The sequence below is a fragment of the Cydia pomonella genome, chromosome 21 (assembly GCF_033807575.1).
Source record: "Cydia pomonella isolate Wapato2018A chromosome 21, ilCydPomo1, whole genome shotgun sequence".
NCBI classification, from domain to species: domain Eukaryota; kingdom Metazoa; phylum Arthropoda; class Insecta; order Lepidoptera; family Tortricidae; genus Cydia; species Cydia pomonella.
Window position 1 is genome coordinate 552,111 of NC_084723.1, and position 13,568 is coordinate 565,678.

At 38.0% G+C, this 13,568-nt stretch overlaps 2 protein-coding genes across 2 annotated transcripts in view; one reads left to right on the plus strand and one right to left on the minus strand.

Moving 5' to 3' along the window:
* LOC133529523 (putative aminopeptidase W07G4.4) overlaps nt 1-13,568 on the minus strand; it is a 95,659-nt gene that overhangs the window by 35,845 nt on the left and 46,246 nt on the right.
* Nucleotides 10,454-13,568, plus strand: part of LOC133529528 (uncharacterized) — a 37,691-nt gene continuing 34,576 nt past the window's right edge. The window contains exon 1 of the mRNA XM_061867259.1: nt 10,454-10,711. The gene's annotated coding sequence lies outside the window, so the exon portion shown is untranslated. The remainder of the gene's footprint in view (nt 10,712-13,568) is intronic.

Genomic DNA, 13,568 nt, shown 5'->3' on the forward strand with positions numbered 1-13,568 from the left:
CTTTTGTTTTGACAGTGACAGATCGGTATCGTATCAGTATGACATCTTATAAGCATAGTTTGAATCGGGCTGTAAGTAATTGTTATTAAATTTGTAGTTTATGCAAAAAAAAACAATAAAACGCTGGTAGTTCGTCTGACGTCTTGACGCTAATACCGCTGAACTTTGCCAATTAAAATTTACATTTAAACGCCAAAATGATTTAATACTCATTCTCCCGTGTATTTTGCTCGCACATGGACATGTACTGACAAGTACAATCAAAATACCATCACAAATTACATCACTCAGAGATCATTTTGATGTCAAATTGATCGTTCGGTTTGGCCTCCCGGGGAAAGACATAGTTATAGTTTTTATCTTGAAAATCATCATTCTATTCAGACGAACCCGCGGGCATAAGCTAGTACAGACAAAATAAAACCAAATTCGTTGTTTGTTAACTTTTCATGGTGAACATTTTGAACCGATTTGATGAAATTTGGCATGTACATATAAAGCCGGAACCCTGAGAATAAAATTAATAGAATAGGGTACTTTTTTTAAAGTCTTTTTCCGGGAGTAATCCCACAAGGGCAGCGCTTTGGGTACAGCGTTTATATTTTAACAAAACTGTGCGACGTAAATAAGGATAAAAGAGCTCTTGTCAAAGTTCTAGGTTTTAATTTTTAGAGCTAGCAGAAACACAGGTATTTAATGCACAATAACAAGTATAACAACCATTTAATACGTTTCGTCACCTCACCTTACCAATTGACTTCACTCTAAGCTGGACAATGTTCCGCGTTGCCCGCAAAATATAAACTCTATCTCGTACACCTAAGGTTGATAATCGTAAAGCTCAAGTTAAGGTCTACTTAAGGCGCAAGGTGTTCCTAATGTGGGTGTAGCGGACGCGAGTCGGACGCTCATGTGAACCAGTGTGAATAAAGTGAAATGAGTCTTTTTTTCTGCCAACTAAGAAAAAATTACAAACTGACCTCTGTTTTATATCCCCGACATTAAAACTAGGCTGCATGTCCAGTGAGAAGGAGCGGAGCTGTGGGGAATCAAACAAAAGCATTGGTAATATCCGCTCCGCAAGCTTACAACGCCACATCTCCGCTCTGCTACGGCTCAATGGACAGACAACGTTGCTGTCAGGTTGCTCCAATTTATTCAACCGATCAGTCATTTTCACAGAATCACCGATCAGTCATTTTCACAGAATCATCGATCAGTCATTTTCCATTTCACAGCATTCCAAAGCATTGTGAAACCAATAGACAATTTCATACACATAGCACACATAATCAACATTTCACAGAAGGTCGTTCATTCATCGTCTCGCAGAACCTCAAGCATTCATCATGCGGTTCGACGACCTGTTTGGCCTAGTGGGTAGTGACCCTGCCTACGAAGCTGATGGTCCCGGGTTCAAATCCTGGTAAGGGCATTTGTTCGTGTGATGAGCATGGATATTTGTTTCTGAGTCATGGGTGTTTTCTATGTATTTAAGTATTCATAAATATTTATATATTTGTATACAATTCCTAGATTTCATACATTTCCGGTAACATATATATCGTTGTCTAAGTACCCTCAACACAAGCCTTATTGAGCTTACTGTGGGACTTAGTCAATTTGTGTAATAATGTCCTATAAATATTTATTTATTATTATTTATTTATTAAATACGTTCGACCATCCACTCGCAAACACATCAGAGTTAGATGCTGATTCGAGGAGCGAGTTTATCAGATGCAAGGCTTGAACAAACGGTGATTTTCGGCGGGACACAGTTCGTACTGGTGGCAGCGCTAACAAATGGCGACAACGCGGTCGAGAAAGAAATCTAGACGGTGAGGGAACGTATACAGACGCAGTAACTGAGCTACTACTTCGGGGCAGTCAGAATCCCCACCTAAAATGTTACAATACCAAATAGCTTGTGATTCTTGTGAACTAAAATTTTATAATATAGCATACATTTTGGAAAGGCCTTCAATAAGCAATTTTATGAATTTTTCAATGTCACCAACTATGTATTCTTGTGTTATGATTATATAGGAGGCAAATCAGACGAACCATTATATACTCTGGCTGGTTTTATAGCTTCAGCTCGCTAACCATTTAGAAGAGCAGCCCAGTTAACCTGTGGAGGGTCGCTTAATGAGACCGTTTTGATAAAGCACCCTGGAAATAGGGCCGGTATCATGGAGTGTTTAATTTTGGCATTGTTTGGGGGATGAGGGAATATCGCGTAACAGGGGAAAGGTGGGTCAATATCATGGACGGTTCGAGCGTCTTTAGGTGTACTGGGTTACTGAGAAGTTATTATGACGTCGGCCGAGTTGACAACAAGTTTGGCCTAGTCGGTAGTGACCCTGCCTATAAACCCGATGGTCCTGGGTTCGAATCCCGGTAAGGGCATTTATTAGTGTGATGAGCACAAATATTTGTTCATGAGTCACGGATGTTTTCTGTGTATTTAAGTATTTGTATAATATATATATCGTTGTCTGAGTACCCACAACACAAGCCGTCGTGAGCTTACCGTGGGACTTAGTCAGTTTGTCCCTATGGTCTACAAAGGACTGGTTGAAGGCAGTATGAAGCTGATTTGTTACTTAACATAAGTAGAAATGAAATATTATTGTAATAATTATAATTAAGTTGAGTGTTCGGAAATCCCTAAACTCAACGTCCTTCTATTAGAGAATTACCGTGCAACTTATTTACCAATCTCCGGTGATAAGTGGATTAAGCGGCTGTTTTGCCGATCAATCAGCCGATCAAATTCAATCAAAAACGAAGGTTGGGTATTGCTCTCCTTTGGGCAGAAACTGAAACCAACATTTTAAAATCATAATACTTATAGAAATAATAATAATATAATATATAATAGTACCTACATTACGATACAAGTGCGAAAAATAGGAAATTCGAAACGAGTGGCGATAAATTAAAACACGACCGAAGGGAGTGTTATAAATCGACACGAGTTGCGAATTACCTATTCGCACATGTATCGTACAACGTTTTACAGTACATATGGCCCTTTAAATGTTCGACACAGTAACGTAATATGCTACTTCTCGCACTAGTGCTATAAAGTAGCCCCATATGTACTGTAAAATAATTTTTTATTGGCATTAAGGTAAGTACATTTTAGTGATTGAAGTCCCTGACTTCTGAGCTAGGTAAAAACCTGTGTTACAGAAGTCAGTGTCCTCTCCCAAACATAATAGTAACTATTAAGACTTTAACCATTTTCATTTTAGACTTAAAGTACAGGGTGGACAAATAAGAATGATACACTTTGTTTTTAAATTTTAATTACATTGAGTGGAAATTTTATTAAATATTTTTTTATAAATATATTATTCAGGGTTGGCAATTGTATACGGAATACTCTTTTAGTAAAATAATGAATCAGTCCTTGAATTATTGAAATACTTATATAAATAATTCCCAAGTACGCGAACTAGAGTAATGTAATCAGTAATCAGAGTTCGTTATGGAAGTTGGTTGACATTTGCATAATGCCCGCCAACTAGCGAGCGAGCCGGATTGGATCCTCCGTTGGCATAATAGGATATTTTAATGTTCCAATCAACTAAAGATTGTCGCAATTTTAAGTAAAATTGTAATATAAAATTGGCACCATTTTAATAGGAATACCTATGTAGGAATTACATTCGTACCTATTAGATGGTAGGAAGAACATAATTATTCGGCCGAGTCCAGTGTTTTTTGTGTGCGGCGTTAAAAATGAAGATCATGACTTTGAATCTCGGCTCGTACCCAAATAGTTGTTCGAGACCTGATCATTAGATGTTTGCCAGCCCACTTTCTTAAAATAAAACGTAACGTATATATGTATGTATATTCAGTAGAGATCATAAGTATTTTGACAACAGTATAAGTTTTGATATTTTAGGAAACATATAAGCTATCTCGATCAAAGTAATTTGGAAGTAATTAACAGCCTAAAACCTTATCGAAACAAGCAAAAAGTTTTACTTTTATTACTACATGAAGAATCAGGCCACGAAAAAGAGCATTTCGCAAGATCAAAAGTATTTTGACAATAGTTTTCGTTCCATTGCAATTGCGGACGGGCCACCATAGGATAAATTTCATAAATAAGTATATTAGTAGAGTTTCCTTAATATGCCAAAACGAAAATAATATTCAAATGATTTAAAACAAGCTGTCGCAGCGGCACTCAAAAAAGGCAAGTTTAAGGACCTAATTGGAAAGTGGAAAAATCATTGACATATTTCATTTTATTTCATTTCATTTCATTTCGTTTCATTTCTTTTCATTTCGTTTCGTTTCGTTTCGTTTCGTTTCGTTTCGTTTCGTTTCGTTTCGTTTCGTTTCGTTTCGTTTCGTTTCGTTTCGTTTCGTTTCGTTTCGTTTCGTTTCGTTTCGTTTCGTTTCGTTTCGTTTCGTTTCGTTTCGTTTCGTTTCGTTTCGTTTCGTTTCGTTTCGTTTCGTTTCGTTTCGTTTCGTTTCGTTTCGTTTCGTTTCCTTTCGTTTCGTTTCGTTTCTTTTCGTTTCGTTTCGTTTCGTTTCGTTTCGTTTCGTTTCGTTTCGTTTCGTTTCGTTTCGTTTCGTTTCGTTTCGTTTCGTTTCGTTTCGTTTCGTTTCATTTCGTTTCATTTCATTTCATTTCATTTCATTTCATTTTATTTTATTTTATTTTATTTTATTTTATTTTATTTTATTTTATTTTATTTTATTTTAGTATATGGAAAACCAACAGCGCCATGTATATCTAGAACTACCAAAATAATTACAGAGCCAATTACAGGTTCTCACTTATAGAAATACAATATATATATAATTATAAAAAGTTTTTGCCCATCTTAATTTACACATACAAGTTCCTACAGCATAAGGACAGGCCTTACGGGTAATAAGAATGGGGCCAGTACAGCGGTGTCACGTACACGAATTCGAGCTAATCGTACAGTCAAACGCCACAACACAACGCGATTGGTTGATGAGTTCATCACGCGCGCGATTGGTCGCAACTAGTTGCGTTAGTTGCCATAGGCCCGAATTTGTGAGTGACACCACTGAACTGGCACCATTGTTATAGTGCCCGTAAGACCCGTCCTTAGATATATGTCGATGGGAAAAATTCACTGTCTCGTGCGAGACTCGAACTCGGTTAGCAGAGCGATGAGTTGGTGACCCAGGGTCACGAGTTCGACTCTCACCTGAGACAGTGTTTTTTTTACATTTCATTTATTTCCAAGGTTTGTGTTATCGTTTGCAGACGTTTCTGTTTAATAGAAAATTGATAGAGTAATGTAACCAGTCAGCAGTTCGTTATGGAAGCTGGTTGACATTAGCATAACGCTCGCCAACTAGCGAGCGAGCCGGATTGAATCCTCCGTCGGCATAATAGGATATTTTACTATGTTCCAATTGGTTCCTATCAACATCAAGTAGATACAATAACTAAAGATTTTCGTAATTTTAAGTACAAGTAACCTAAAATGGGGTAAGCAATTGACAAAGGTTTTGATAAATGATTTGGTTTTCATTAATAGTTGGTGCCGGCATAGTTGTTACCTGTCACTAGTTTTGTTCTATGGAATTTGCCTTAAAGGGCTAGCACCCAGGCCATTAAACGAAATAAAAACCAAGAATTTGACACGATCTGTAGGATTGATATATGGAAGGTAGAGGTAAGGACTAAGGAATACAATTTCCATAGGCAGAACTGTTGCAAAAGTGTCCAGCTGTCAGCTATAAATATAGTTCCAAATCTCCAGTAGCGCTAGAGTAGCTATGAACCTAGACGTTATTGACGGAGTGAAGTGCGCTGTCTGTGATTTAATTTTTTTTATTTCAAGTATTCTAGGCGCCACCTGTTTAAGATTTTTCGAAGGACACTTATTGGTACATGGAGATTCTATTCCTTTACTCTACCATCCATAGATTGATAGGTAGGTAAAACTTATGCTGGTGCTATTTGTAAAATACATCGACCGACCGACCCCATTTGTACAATATTTCAAGAACTGATTGAAATCCTCACCCCAACAATCACCAAAAAAAAATGTATACAAAATAATACCCTCAACCGGTATTCTTTTTTTTCGATGCAAAGTTAGCATAGACGGTCTTTACTGAAATTCATTGAAATCACAAAATATTGTTCGGTGACTTCATATTTGTAATAGTAGGTAGGTATGGTGACTCACGACGAGAAACAAAAGCTCGTTGTTCAAATACGTCCCCATTATTGTTAACACTGAAATACGCCAAAGCTTATATTAGGGCCATATCACACTGGCGATTTGAATAGAATAGAATAGAAGAAATTTAATTCAGAAAACGCTTAAGTTTAGGTAATACATGAAACGACAGAATCAATTTATTATTAAGCGTCACTGAAAAGGTCTCCACTCAGCTTAATGTCAAGATACCACCTAAGGATCTCGACGCTGGTCTTCCGTGGAAACCTTTCCGTGAGAGCGCAGGTACACGCTAAAGTACAAAATTTTATATATTTATATATTTGCGAACTAGTTGATAGCGAGGCGAGCGCATAGCGAGTTCGCCGCGCGCGCAACGATTCTTTGAAAATACGCTACGCGCTCGCAGCGAAATTGTTACGCGCGGCGAGATGGTTGCGCGTATATATCACGTTTTTCTTAGTCGAGTCTCAAGTAGGTACCTAATAAGTACCTAACAGGTGCAGGGCCAAAATTAGCTTTTGATTCTGTTAACAGGAAAGACGCGGACGAGTTACCACCATAATATAATATAGGTAATAAAATGTGTATAACTCTGATGCTGGATTGGCTACCCCAGTATACGGAGATCCCCTTCGCGTTTTAATGACGTCTAAATAATTCTGATTACTAAAGTAGTTGATAACTTCGGCTTAGCGATTCACAGCCTGCACAGAAAATATCGTATAGCAGACCTCTGTTAAAAATACATTAAATCTGGGGATGTAATAAAAAATAAAAGATAGTTAAGTAAACCTTTACTTAACTATCTTTTATTAACTAACTAACAAGCATACGGCCTGCCTGATGGTAAGCAGTATCCGTAGCCTATGTACGCCTGCAACTCCAGAGGAGTTACATGCGCGTTGCCGACCCTAACCCCCTCCCACCCTCGTTGAGCTAACCATTTAGTTGTATTTTTAACCATAGAGACTATACATCTCTATCTCTGTTGTATTGTAGTAATTATTTATTTTAAGATTATTATAATGTAATGTTTACCCAGGTATTGGCTGTTGTATTTATAAATGTTGTTATGTATTTTTCATGTCACTATATGATGTTACTAATATAATATTGTACTGACTTGTAAAAGAGCCCTTGAGGCCTACTTGCAGAATAAATTTTTGATTATTTTGAATTTTTGAAAGACCATCTCGTTCGGTCATCTCCCCCTCCCCCTTTTCGCCTCTATCTATAATGTTGCTCTTAGGTGGGTACACTTAGATATTATGCCTCCACGAGACGGACGCCTGCAAATTATATTATCTGTGGGCACTTGGACAGGCTTAAAAACTCCAAATTGCTGGCCTGTTCTCTTTTCAGTTTGTACAATGCTGTAACATCTTTAATCTTTTGTTTGCTGTTTCTAATTATCTTTCCTTTATATTTCGGCAGTTTTAAAGGCAATATACTTTAGAGCATTAGGTTATATACTTACTTTAAATTTAATTCAGGTTTTAATTTGTCTGTCTTGAGGGTAGCCGCAAAAATCGAAAATGTATCTGCCTCTATCGCTCGAATACATATGTATGAGTTATAGAGAGATATACTGATTTTCGTGATAGGCCCTCTGTACCCTTAATTTAAGAAAAAGCGACAATTCAAACTGTGGTCCGTTTGAGGTCACAATTAGACTGAATCCATTTGCCATAGCCATAGGGCCACAGGTACTCTTGGCCGCTGTCGTAACAGACTTGAACCCGTGACCTGTGCGTGATGCGCATTCCTAGCATTTACCTACTCACCTGTTCACAACACTAACTGACGACTTCGCTACGAATTGGTGTTACTACAGTAATAAATATGACACAACTTAAGGTCCGTAGCAAGCTCAGTTCTCCATACAATAGTACATTGTGATACAAGTCATTACACACGAGGCGATATTGTGCGCGAGCTGCAAACGAGCGCGCAATATGAAAGCCGATGTGTGTAATGACCATAGCACACGCGTTTCATACGACGTTTTTCAACACACTTGCGAGAAAAAAAGAAACCTTCATATTAATCAAATTTTAATTGTTAAATCGGTTAGTAATGTCTTGCATCTGTAATACTGCCTGCCGCCCCTCGCCCCGCCGCCGGCGGCGGCCGGCACCCCGCCGCTCCCTGCCGGGCCCGGCCCGCTCGCCCCACCGCCGCCGCCGCCCGGCCGGCTCGCCGCGGGCCCCGGCGGCGCGCGGGGCGCCGGCTCCCGCCAGTCCACATTGTAAAATCTACTCGACCGATTTAAGAAGGCTCCGTTTCCATACATATTATTAGCAATCAGTTACCTTCTTAACTCAGTCGGATAATATAATGAAAAAGCACGAGTGTTTAATCCTATGATTAGGAGCCAAAAATCGGTGGAATAAAAACGCCGTTTTGAGCAAATGTGTTGAAAACGTATAGTTACGCTCTCATTTTAAAACGACTTGCTAGATTTTTTCATACCACGATGGTGGCAAACAAGCATACGGTCCGCCTGATGGTAAGCAGTCACCGCAGCCTATGGACGCCTGCAACACCAGAGGTGTTACATGCGCGTTGTCGACCCTAATGTTGTAATGGTCAGCATAGTTGCTAGATTGCTCTGAAACTTTACTTACAATAGGATAAGGTATATCTAATAGTCCTATAATAATTAGTTTATTATGTAGCTTAAGATCATCATCACAAGCCTTTGCGTATATTGCAGACGATTTAAGCAATGCTGTTTGGACAACGGGTTTGGTGACTGTGGAGGCCGATGTGTGAGCGGCACGACTTCCCACATTTTTGCCAGAGAAAGCGCACCTGAGGTTCCAGTCCCGGTTTGCTGTCTGCGACACCTTCTGCTATCTAACGCATTAAACCAGGCTTGGTCGCATAGCCTTCTCCCCTCCACAACACGCTTGCGCCATCCATCATGGTCTTCAGCTATGGTTTCCCAGGCATGGTGGTCGATTTCAAATGCTCGCTCTCGCTTCAGATACCATAGTTAAAAAAATACAGCGAATTTATGTTATATATGTTATATGTTATAATTTATGTTATATGTTTGACGACCGGTCTGGCCTCGTGGGTAGTGACCCTGCCTATGAAGCCGATGGTCCCGGGTTCAAATCCTGGTAAGGGCATTTATTCGTGTGATGAGCATGGATATTTGTTCCTGAGTCATGGGTGTTTTCTATGTATTTAAGTATTTATAAAATATTTATATATTATATATATCGTTGTCTAAGTACTCTCAACACAAGCCTTATTGAGCTTACTGTGGGACTTAGTCAATTTGTGTAATAATGTCCTATAATATTTATTTATTTATTTATTTATATTTATTTATATTTATTTATATAATTAATAAACTAGTTACAGGGATAGATATACCTCATGTCATTGTATGTGCAAAATTAATTATTTTTTGGACCCGGGTACGTCCTTAAACTACGTCCAAAAGAGAGGTATGGGCATTGTGAATTTCATCTCGCTTTGTGTGGTAGGGCACAGCCAGTGGATGTCATTCCAGATCTAGAGCAGAGCCCAACTGGGGAAGTACCTCCACCTTACAGAAAACCGCAGCCAAATAACACTAGACCCTACTCATAGTGTTGTGTTCCTGCCGGTAAGTAAGGTTGCCAGAGCTCAACGAGGGGGGGGGGGGGGGGGCGGGCTTAAGGTCGGCAACGCGCATGTAACTCCTCTGGAGTTGCAGGCGTACATAGGCTACGGAGACTGCTTACCATCAGGCGGGCCGTATGCTTGTTTGCCACCGACGTAGTATAAAAAAAATTGTTGCAATCCGACACGTAGTTTTAAAATGTGAACGAAACACCGTTTGTTTGTATTGTAGTTTGTCTGGAAGAGATCGCTCTGTAGCGATAAGGCCGCCTGTTGTTTACCTCTATCTTGATGTATTATTATGTGCTTCCATGTACATTTTTTTTCAGAGGTTGTGCAATAAAGAGGATTTGTACCTATTGTATTGTATTGTATTGGAAGGTGAAATTCGGAGCTTGCTGCGGACTAAAAAAGTTTTTGATCCACGTGCGCTGTAAGTCTTGACAGAACGAGTTTTTATTTGTTATGTTTATGTATATGAGACCAAGTTACACCAGGGCCAGCCCAGCCGAGACAAATGTCCTGCGAATAAGAAACGAACCGCTAATCGAGTCTAATTGTCTCATTCTCTACTTCGGGCCGCTCGTGCATGTTTCATACCCATATTTGTAAAGTGTTAATTTTATAGCTAAAAGTTTTACTAAAATCTGTTCGGTAAAGTCGCTCGTTCAATTTCTGTGGTTCTTTAAACATATTAGTTATAAAAACGCAGTCGTATTGTATACTTTGTCTATTGACCTGTATGTCGTCAGTAGTGTTTGAAATTAGGTAACAATAACTTGTGTAAATTATATCCTGTGTATAATAAAGTACATAAACTGTTTTAGTGGAAGTTTTACAAGAACTGTTTTCTTTGTGAGGTGTGTACCGTGAATATGAATATCTATCTGGTAAGTTGAATTACTTATAAATGAAGATACTCAATACTGAACTCATTGAAGTTGCGGAAAGTTTGCAAAAAGTTCTTAGAAATATCTCTAAAAATTCAGACAGATAACTTTGAGAAGTGTCGGAATCTTTCCATGAGGAAATTTTCGAGTTTTTTTTTGGAACATTCCGCCGGAATTTGGAACATCAGTACCTAACTATAGTTTGAACACTTAAGAAATATATTTTTTGATTGATGAGTTAGTAAAAATTTGATAACGGCCGCCTGCTGGCCGGAACAGAAAAATGTACCTACCTTAGGCATTTGTAGATATATGTGCACTTGTCACATATGTTTTCCATAGCATTATTTCGTATTTATATGTATATATCTATCTATTGCCATCTAGTACCCACAAAACAAGCCTTATTGAGCTTATAGTGTGGGTCTAGGCCGATTTGTGTAACATTGACCCATAATATTTATTTATGTATTTGATAATCAATATACTTTAAGTCATATTGTTAGTAAATTCCCTATTCCCTTACGCGGGACAGAATATCTGTGACCTAATACGTGACTAATCTTTATAGTGTTTATATTACGTCCTCCATAATAATATCAAGCATTCGTATTGGTACTAATTAGGTACCACTAGAATGATGGGTAACAGACGTGAATCATAAGTACTTAAGTATTTAAATAAATAATAAAAAAAAAAATAGTTTATTTACCAAAAATTTTACAAGATTTCCTTAACCTACGACTGCCACACTAGGCTAAGCCTGTGTTGTGGAGTCAGATTGGAAACAATACTAATTTGAATTACATCCTACGCTGAAGTTTTGGTTTCATAATAGGTTACTAATTTAAAACAAAGGTTAAGGTCTTGCACTAAGTAAAAAGACCAGATCACAGACCTCCAACTAGATAATTTAGTTTTATTTAATAGATAAGTTAGTTTATTTTTATTGTGCCCGACATTTAATTACTTTTTAATAAATCCTTAAAGATGGGAGGGTGATATCAAAAAGACTTTTTTCGATTTTTGATTATTCTAAAAATTAAGAGCGAAAACAGATTTCATATTTTATTAATGCTCCTGACTCTTTAATAATTAAAAATATGGAAAAAATAATCGTAGCGGCATAGCTGTGTTCCATATACAACAAATTGTGTCAAAATATTTCTAATAACGTTAATATCCAGATCGGAATTAGTACATTACTATAGAGGACGGGAAACGAAGGGTTGCAGGCCAATTAGATATAGATAGGATAGGAATACGCGGCCGGCAACCCCGTTTTTCGCCGAGATTTGTATAGTGCTTTTCTCAAACTTGCAATGAAATAATAATAAATAAAAATGGATGATGACGATGACTGTTTGATGTACTAATGTGATAGGTTATTCAGTGCGTCGGGTGTCAAAGGGGAACGAAAATTTTATTATTTTTGCGCTACGACGCACGGTTTAGGAGATACAGCCCTATAAGAGAATTTGAAGTAAGTCATGTCAACATTTTATTACAAGTTTGAGAAAATGAGGGTTACGTTTGTATGAAATGTATATTCCGCGCGGGCACTCCACTTTCGTCTCAAAGACAAAATCTCTATAGAAACAATACGAGTATTCAGCAGTATTCCACCTAACCTCAGCTCTCTTACTTAGTACAGGAACAATAAGCAAAACAATGTTCTATTCAGCTCGCGACTAACTTCATAATTCTTGCATTCAACTAAGTTAAATCAGTGAGAAGTTAGCTGCACTTTATATTATGCTACTTGGGTATTAACGTCGTATATAAAGCTACTCGATAACTCAAATTGAACCTTATGTCGACGTGGATAGAATTGAGATTCCTTTTGAATGTTGCTAGGAATTTGGTCGTCTTGGTTGTTAATTTACTTTAAAGGTTAACGCTTATCTATGTGGTCGGATGCGCAAAATAGAACGTAGTAAGAGCCCATTTTTTAAGTTTTGGAAGAGCCATGATTTACCTTTTGTTGTTTCATGACGTCAGGTGAATACCTCTTCATTGTCTCGCTTTGTCGATTGTGATTTTTGGGGAGTCCAGTGTGTGCTGATCTGACATTAAATCACAAAAACCGATGCAAGTACAAGGCGACTGCCATCTGACCTTTCATTTTATAGGGGAACTAGGCACTGTCTTGGGTATTAGTCTGGTTTCCTCACAATGTTTCCTTCATCGAAGAGCAACTAGTTAATATGAAATAAATAAAATAAATATTATAGGACATTATTACACAAATTGACTAAGTCCCACAGTAAGCTCAATAAGGCTTGTATTGAGGGTACTTAGACAACGATATATATAATAAATACATATTTATAAATACTTAAATACATAGAAAACACCCATGACTCAGGAAAAAACATCCATGCTCATCACACGAATAAATGCCCTTACCAGGATTTGAACCCCGGACCATCGGCTTCGTAGGCAGGGTCACTACCCACTAGGCCAGACCGGTCGTCTAAATTTTTGAAATAATTGTTTAGTTTTCCATTTCAAACCATTATCGGTACAAACTGGGTTTTAAACTTACAGCTAGGAAGCTACACGTATAAGTCATCCAGCGCTCAATGTTCTGAAGCCGGGTAACGTGAGCGTTAACCTTAAGGTACAGAGTTTACCCTGCCTCCTGAATGCTGAGTAGGCATTTTTATTCGTCCGCTTTCAATTTAACTTGGTTCTTACTTGGGCTTCTTACTTTCAGAGGCATGCCAATGCTTCCCGAGAGATTATGTTTATAGTCAAATATTTTATAAAGGATTCAAATATTTAGCCAGCAAGCAGTACAGTCAGCATGAAAGAACAGCACAAAAGTATTTGACACCGTCGAATACTTTTGTTA